Genomic DNA, 9854 nt, shown 5'->3' with positions numbered 1-9854 from the left:
TCAAAGTCCGATCCCTTTGACAGCCTCAGCGGAGTGAATCAGGGCGGCGTCCTTGCCCCCACACTCTTCGGCATCTTCTTCGCTGTCCTTCTTAAGCATGCCCTTGGGACGTTCATAGAAGGGATCTACCTGCACACGCGACGAGATTGCAGACTGTTCACCCTGGCACGACTGAAAGCAAAGATCGAAGTGCGTGAATCAACCATCAGGGACATCCTCTTCGCGCACGGTGTTGTACTAGCCACTCACACTGAAGCTGAGCTACCTGATGGTCCGCGTTGCTAAAGCATGAGATGAGTTTGAGCTGACCATCAGCCTAAAGAAAACAAACGTGATGGCTAAGAACACGGATCCCAAACATCATCGTTAACAACTACGAACTTGAGATAGTCAGTCAGTCCACGTACCACTTCTCTACCATCACCAACAACTACTTGCTCGATGCTGAGCTCAGCAAGCGGCTTGAGAAAACCATCAACAACTCTCTCCAGGTTGTCGCAGAGAGTGTGGAACAACATCATGCTGACCCTGAACACTAAGATCTCCGTGTACCGTGCCTGCGCGCTAAGCACTCTCCTGTACTACAGTGAAACCTGGACGCTGTACACCTCACAAGAGAAATGAATGAGCACCTTTCACATGCGATGCCTCCAACATATACTCGGGGTCACCTGGGGCGAACGAGTAACAAACAATGAGGTGCTTGAACGTGCCAAGATTTTCAGCATGGTCACACTCCTCGGCCAATGTCACAACAGATGGCTGGGCCATGACAAATGGATCCCCAAATATTTTCTTTATTCAAAACTTGCCTCTGTCAAATGGTCGATTGGACGGCCACAACTCTGCTTCAAAGATGTCTGCAAACGCGACATGAAAGCCCTTGACATCGATGTCAAAACCGGGGAAGAGCTTGCTCTAGACAGGTTCATCTGGCGGCATATATATATATATATATATATATATATATATATATATATATATATATATATATATATATATATATATATATATGTGTGTGTGTGTGTGTGTGTGTGTGTGTGTGTGTATTATATATATATATATATATATATATATATATATATATATATATATATATATATATATATATATATATGAAGTGTTATATATGCATATATATGTGGTGGTCTATCGACACTTCAGAATATAGAATTATATTGTCCTTGAAACGTTAATCTCGTTGACATCTTGACAGTTCTATGAAATATATATATATATATATATATTCGAAATCAACCGTTAAACATGACGACAAATCTACTTTGATATTAATTTTTATTATTAACATGTGTGTCAGAAAACAGACAAATTGTGAATTACGGAATTTTTTATTTCTGACGGTAGTTTTTGTTTCTTCGGGTTGTCCGGCATATTGTTGAACCGTGACGGTATACATACTCGTGCATACCAGATGAAATCACCCATTCAGATCTTAAGCTGGTCATAACAAATTTACCATGCATAGTGAGTTGGAGAGCCACATGATGACACGTACTGGATATAAATCACTGACATGTGAAATTTGTAACTACATGCCTAGGTGCAGCTCGGATTTGAAGCGGCACATGAGAATACATACTGGTGATAAACCATTCAAATGTCAAGTTTGTGATAAAATGCTTACGAGCTGTAATCATTTGAAGACCCACACGATGGTACACACTGGAGATAAACCATTCAAATGTCAAATTTGTGATAAAATGTTTTCGAGCTGTAGTCATTTGAAGACCCACACGATGGTACACACTGGTGATAAACCATTCAAATGTCAAGTTTGTGGCAAAATGTTTACTAGGAGTAATCATTTGAAGACCCATACCATGATACATACTGGAGATACACCTTTCAAATGTCAAATTTGTCATAAAATGTTCACGAGCAGTAGTAATTTGAAGACCCACACGATGGTACATACTGGTGATAAACCATTCGAATGTGAAATTTGTTATAAGATGTTTAGAACCGGCAGTAAATTGACGATACACAAGAGGATGCATGCCGGAGATAAACCATTCAAATGTCAACTTTGTGACAAAATGTTTATTTGGAGCAGTAAGTTGAAGAGCCACATGATTATACATACTGGAGATAAACCGTTCAAATGTGAAATTTGTAGTTACATGTCCAAACGCAGCTACGATTTGAATAAGCACATGAGAATCCATAATGGATATAAACCATTTAAATGTGACATTTGCGATAAAATGTTTACATGGAAAAACCAGTTGAAGGCGCACATGCTTGAACACACTGGCGATAAACCATATAAATGAGACATTTGAGCTAAAATCTTTTTGAGCAGTAGTCATCTGAAGAGCCACACAACTACTGATAATGGAGATAAATCATTCAAATGTAAAGTTTGTAATTACAGGTCTTGGTGCATCAATGGTTGGAAAAGGCACCAAAAAATACATACTGGATATAATTAAGCCATTCAGATGCATATTTTTGTACAAATTGTTAAGGACCAGTAGTAGCTTGAAGGGACAAGAAGATATATACTGGAAATAAACCATTTAAATGTCAGGTTTTTAATTAAATATTTACCTGGAATAGTCAGTTGAACAGACACATGATGATAGATAATGGAAATAAGCCAGTAAAATTGATGATTCTTCCTCTTTTTACTTCAGATTAATACCTGTTATTTTCCCGTTTCTCTTTTGCTTTCATTTTTATTGGTGTACGTTTATTGGTTCCTTTTTCCATTTGCTTTTGGCCATATCTGTTCTTGTTTTGTTTCTGTTCTTTTCTTTCTTTCTTACATGTAATTTTTCTTTTTCAGTGACCAATACAACGAAGCCTAGACAGAGTTGTCTTTCCTTGGGCTCAAACATACCTTGGTATCTGTTATGGTCAATGTTAGCAATATTAATCCATTTATTTTAGTACAGTTTAAGTTTTCTTGTGCAATTTGATGCCTTACAATGTTCTTAATTCCCAATTAATAGCACTTAAGAGCCTCTTAGTGTATCTCAGTGCTTTTTGTTAGTTCTTAGTGGTGTTGACAAAGATCGCAGACATACATGATACATACTGGGAAGAGCAAAAAACATTCCAAAGTGAAGTTTGTGATAAAATGAAATGTTTGCAAGCCGCATTCATTAATAGGCAAATGATGATTAGACAGAATATAAATCATTGAAATGTCAAGTTCGTGATAAAAGTTTACCTCGAGGAGTCATTTGAAGTGACAATCATTGATTCATACTGGAAATAAACCATTTAAATATGAAGCTTGTAATCAAATGTGTTGATTCATACTGTATACAAAGCATTCAGATGTAAAGTTTGTCATAAAGTGTCTTAATATAAGTATGTTAACAATGGCTGTCCAATGTCCTGTTGACCTCATTACACAATGATGTTAGAAACATAAACGTATTTGATATTATTACAGTATTATCACATTCAATTGATGGCTGTCATATGAAAATATATTTAACGCCATTTTTCAGCCCACGATAGGCTATGCATGGCGGCCATTTTTATAAGGATCACTAAATGATAGGATTAACAGTTCTAATATGCGAGCAATGAGAGTAGTATGATTTATACAGGGTTCCCATGCTACAGGGAAATCAAAACAAAGTAGGGAGAAATCATGTTTTTGTTTTTTTTCTTCTAACTGGAACATTTTAAGAAATGATATGAGTTTCCAATGATTATCATTCCAGGTTTAGAGACTAATTATTTGGATTACTAGCAGACCTAAATGGATTTTACAGAAAATTCAATCCTTTTTATGTGCTGTATGCTTTGGTCAAAATGTAAGTCTTTTGATGTTTGTTGTTTGTTGTTTTAGGGTTTAACGCCATTTTCCAGCACACGATAGGCTATACATGGCGGCCAGTATTAATGGTGGAGGAAGAACCCGGGAAACCCGGAAAGAACCACCGACCCACGAAAAGCTACTGGCAAGCTTTCTCACATACCCACATAGGCTGAATCCGAGACTCGAACCCACTAAGTCTTTTGAAGTGATATTTGCTAACCAAGGCATCTTAAGGAAGTTAGGCTGTTTGCAAAATATTAGCTTTTGGTTTTACTGGCAGAGATTATTTAAGGGTTAAAACTTTTCTTTTTATAACATCATAATGTGTATCATTTTTTCTGTGATGGGAAATGTTTACTTTTTATACTATGCACTTAGATTTGAAGTTCGCAATCCTTGTACATGTATATGGTTTTGAATTTGCTGACGCTAATTACATTTTGTTTTCCATAATTATGTTTATTTGATAGATGTTTTACTGGAGACATTGATATCTTGGTTTATAATTTATAATTCTTATCTCTTTAGAATTAAAGTTTTAAAGGAAAACAAAACTAATTTGAGTTGTTTGTTTATGTACATTTTCAGTAGACACCCTTCTTTGATACCTTTTGTGGTTTAGTGCATCTCAGGGACTGAATATAGCAGTGTTGCAATGCCAGGATCAGCAGTTTTCCCAATTGGACAGAAGAGATAAACTTCTCAGAAGTTCATTAGATTTCTCTTTTCCATAAAGTGGATATTAAAAGTATTTCTCTGCAGTCTCAGCATCATTTCTTAGACAAGAAGTAAAATATAAAGTAATTCTTTTCATCATTCCAAAGAAGAGATCAAATGTACGCGTGAATAAATTTTTTATATAGTTTGTTCATTCTTTTACTGAATCTGTAATAAAGATCACAGCTATGTAGCTTATCCTGTTTCATCTTCTGCTTACTTTGTATTTCCGTTTTCACCTGTCTTAAATCTGCTTGGCACTATACATCATTGCAATATTGTTATGTAACCAGTATTGTGTGCCTAAGGCTGACATTTCCGATAAACTATTGTCACTATTATTATTATTATTATTATTATTTGTTGAATGGAAAATGTAGTTGCTTTCACTCTCGTATCGCAGTGTTTTGATGATTGAGATACGTCAATGTTACTCTTTTTGTGCAATTTAATAATATTATAACCTACCTGTTATCATAGTTAAAGGTTATCACCTCTGTATCTCGTATTGGCAGGTACATGTAATAAATACAAACATCAACAAACACGTACACACACATAACAATTGATTTTTTTACAATTCATTTTGCAAAACTCTTATTATCTGTGCAATCACTTCACACGTATAATATATAGTTATATGTAACTGTAAGTACAACTTTTGTGTAGGATTGATAAACATTCCTGTCACTTTAGCAAAGACATTAGAATCAGACAATACAGAAAGTTGACAATAATCGCTGTCCATGCAACATTAAACCGCTTGTGTATCGCATATATATATATATATATATATATATATATATATATATATATGTGTGTGTGTGTGTGTGTGTGTGTGTGTGTGTAAAGCTTCATTTTATTGCAGGATGCCGTATTTTAACAGCGTAAAAGCCAAATCAAGCTACAGCCAAACTACAGACTACAGACACTTTACAAACAGTATGGACTCATTATTATTATAGTCTTTTCCTTATAATAATAATAATAATAATAATAATAATATAAATATGGTAAGTATGGACTCCATTATTCTATTAATTTCCTTATAATAAAAATAATAATAAGAAGAAGAAGAAGTGTTTATTTGTAATATAGGCCACTGGCGATTGATACTTATCCACACATCAGGCAGTACAAAAGATGTTATAGTGCATAACAAAAGAAAATCGTATTTATAAGAAGTAATATACATGAAAGCAATCATTATTGTTTTTTTCGGATATAGGTGAGATACAAGTATATATTGCACAGTAATCAAACAAACGTTGATAAAACGGTTTCTCTAATCTTTAAGGCTATTATAGTAAACATTGCTAAATTAGTCATCAGAATTTTACTAGTATCATTGTGTATAAAGGACCTACATATGTCTATAGTTGGATTTTTATATACAAAGGTGGGTAAGAATTTTCTTCGTACTTCTCCATATAGAGGACTAGCATTAATACAACTGAGTTCATTTTTGATGTTACCGTTACAAATTTGACACAATCTTTCCTCATAGCAGGAACTTTCATATCTTTCGGTATTACGTCTGATTGGCAAGTTTCCCGCTTTAGGCATAATGATTATATAAAAAGATCGTTATCTCCCAACAGTTCTAGACATTTTTCACAAGTAAATTCTACTCCCAAATGACCTATAGAAATGCACTCTTTCCATCGACTTAATCTCATCCTGCAGCTTTTGCCTAAAAATATCTTCACATCTCTGACTGAACAATCTAAGAAAATATATTTTCATCATTTATGTCCTGTGTGCACCAAATATTGCCAAATTCATTTAGCATAGTTGGCCAAGCAATGACAACAACAACGACAACAACCCCCACAAACACACACATACATTTTAACTATAAATCGCAGCATTGTTTGGGATTTCTGTCTTTTTGCATTTTTTTGGGAATTCTTAGCCAATATTTCAATTTACCTTTATATCTTATACACTGCATGCTAATTCTTCCTTATTCGTCATATACGAATGCATTTGGAGTAGACTTAGATGTACCAAGGATATACTGACAAAATGACAAATGAGCTTTTTCAATACCATTGGCATCATAAAAAAAAAAAACCTCAGCTCCATAATTAAGTATGGGAGCTATGTTTGAGTCAAACAGACGAAGAAGTCCAGTTACTTGTAATCTGCCAAATTTTGAAAGACTTCATTTCAATATATGCACAGCTTTCAGTACCTGCAAGTATATTGTTTTCTGGCACATATACCAAGAGGTTTTTCAAGAAAATATGCATCCTAAATACTTATCATATGATTCAATCTTCACCTTTGTATGGCCATAGTATCACTTTTCGTAAATTCTGAGATAGCAACCTCTGCGAAATACAACCACTCTTGTTTATTCCATATTCACAATTAATTTCCACTTCAGGCAATATTTCTGCAGCCTATTGAGCATATTTCGTAACTGTTGTGCAACGTCTGCAAAGACAATTATATTGTCGGCATACAAAAGTGAGAATAGTTCTAAGGTTTCTACAGACAATTATATTGTCGGCATACAAAAGTGAGAATGGTTCTAAGGTTTCTACAGACAATTATATTGTCGACATACAAAAGTGAGAATGGTTCTAAGGTTTCTACAGACAATTATATTGTCGGTATACAAAAGTGAGAATAGTTCTAAGGTTTCTACAGATATTCCTCTGTTACCTTCAGCTAAATAGGGTTTCAAATCATTCAAAAATAAAGAAAAGAGTAAAGACGATAAAACACAACCTTGGCACACGACCAAAGGGCAATTAAACACATCGGTAAGAATGTTGGACTCAGCACATGCTTTTACATCAATATAAATTGCCTTAATGATTTTTAACAGTTTTCCATGAATAGTTCCACTAACTCGCTTTTGGAACAGTAAACGTCTCTCTATGAAAATCAAAGGATTTTTATAGTCAATAAATACTGAATAGAATCTACTCCTACATTTTCTTAAATATTTACATATTAATGTACATAATATAAATATATTATCCTCCGTGGAATGCCCCGCTCTAAATCCTTTTTGCGCTTGGCCCAGTAATTCATTTTCCTGCACCCATTCATTTTTCCTGTTATTTAAAATCGATGTAAACACTTTGCTTAATACTGGTAATAAAATAATGCCTCTGTAATTGGATGGGTATTTGCACCCCCTTTTTTCAAAATTGATACGATGATAGCCGTTGACCAATATTCTGGATTATGTCCAACATCGAACAGTCTATTAAATAATATTGTTAATATTGGTGCAATCGTGCTGCTCCTACATATAAAGAAGTCGCTTCCTAAAGCATCTATTCCCACAGCTTTTTTGTTTCAGTTTACTCAGTGCTGTACATATCTCTTCTTCAGTGATTGTCAGATCTAAAGTCTCGAGAATTACTTGAATGTTTTCAGTTTCCTGTCTCTGATCAACAGAACTGGAAAAATTAAATAATTCAGAAAAATATTCATACCAAGTTGCAGATGTGATACTGTTATACCAGTGTATGTGTTCTTTACAAGGCACCAGGCAATTTGTGGCTCTATGGAGTACAATGCAGATCAAAGGCTATTATTTGTTTTAATTCATATTTCTTTAACTTGCTTCTTGCAAGAGATTTATACATATTTCCATAAAATTTATAATCTTCAAGTGATTCACTTATACGTTTTAATCTAAGTTGTTTTAGATATTTAAGGCTTTGCTTTTGGCGTTTGCGCAATCTGTATCAAACCAACGCTGACATTTAACAATTCTTCTTGGTGATGTCACAGCTAGAATTTTCTTACTATTAATTGTTTCCATTGGGCTTGCTGCATCGTGGTAGATATCAGTAATATTTCGACGCATTCATTAAGTTTGTCATTGTTTATATCATCTACAATCTTGTACATAGATTGAGATAACAGATCTTTGCAATTTTTGATAAAATATTGACCTTCTTCTTTTTTCCATAGGTATACATTTGTTTCGTTACCCTCCAGAGACACTTATAACTTTCTGCTCTAGTTTACCCATATAGACAAGTGAAAATATAATGAGCATTTGTATTGATTCCAATCTATCATCTATGTCAAATATTGATATATCTTTCAAAACACAAACGTCGGCTAAGATAGAATATAATGTTGTGGCCGAATTGCCATTGAAACATGTAAATTTCCCTATCCCTTTATCTGACCCACATCTACCATTGGCGATTCTCAATCCAGTCATTTTGCGTCGTAGGAAAAGTTTGTATCCATGAAGATTTATTTCCCTTATGTCTTGATTAGCCCGGTCAGTAAATTTCATCGTTTTCTATATAACTAAAATCTTGAAGTTGGTCAATAATACTACCATATTTGATAAAATCTCGCTCCGTTCCAGTATAGGCATTAACACATTAACCCCTAGCGACGACTTAACGGGACAGGAGGTAGTATCATACTGCCGAGCTCTATAGCGTCACGGTCATGCATGATGCACTAAAGTGGGTGGTATTATAGAAAGGTAGACAGATGTAGCTCTACAATGATACCAAATAATCTGGAATGTTTAGTTGCACTACAAAACACAGATAAAAATTTCTCATTTTTTGGACCCGTCTTTTTTCTAGCCAAAATTCGCCTGTGGTCGGAATCCGATTTTGTGTCCGGATTTTAGACTTTTTGGTCTCAGATCTAAGGCAAACCGGTATGAACTGCAAACGGACAGATGAGCCTTTGCAAAAAGTAGGATAAGATGGGCATTTGGAATAAAGAGTGGTCTCCATACAAAAATAATGGCTCCGTTTAGCAACAAAAAAATAATAAATTTATTTTTTTTACAAATCCAACTTTTATCCATCTGCTCATGCGCTAGTCAAATAGCCAATGGAAAGCGATGTTTCTAACACAACTAGGAAGTATGTTATTGAGAGATGACCGGGGATTTGATGTTTTCCAGCCTATTCAGAAATAGCTTTCAAAATGTGTTTCCTGCTCGATTTTCAGACGAAAATAACAAAAGGCTCCAGGGGTTAATGTGTTAAAGTCACCTGCAATCATTATTTTATAGTCAGTATATTTAAGTTCTAGGTGAGCTTACCCATTTTCCACCACTGCATATACATTTTCTTTTGAATGAATGGAGTATTCGGGTGACAAATAGAGAAAACCAAAATTTATGTTCCACTTCATTAATCTGACCTCAGACAAAACAACTAACCAAATGACATTTTTGAGGCACTTTTTTATATATTAAAATGCTTGAAGAGGGGTTCCCCAACGAAAATTGAGATTCCCCCACCGAATTTCTTTTAGGACGTTGTGATTTAATACTTACGCTATCAACGATTTTGCAACCGCTAATCTTAAACTGATCGATAGTTCC

The sequence above is a fragment of the Sinohyriopsis cumingii genome, chromosome 14 (assembly GCF_028554795.1).
Source record: "Sinohyriopsis cumingii isolate HCF-2022 chromosome 14, ASM2855479v2, whole genome shotgun sequence".
Lineage (NCBI taxonomy): Eukaryota > Metazoa > Mollusca > Bivalvia > Unionida > Unionidae > Sinohyriopsis > Sinohyriopsis cumingii.
This window is presented reverse-complemented; position numbering follows the sequence as displayed.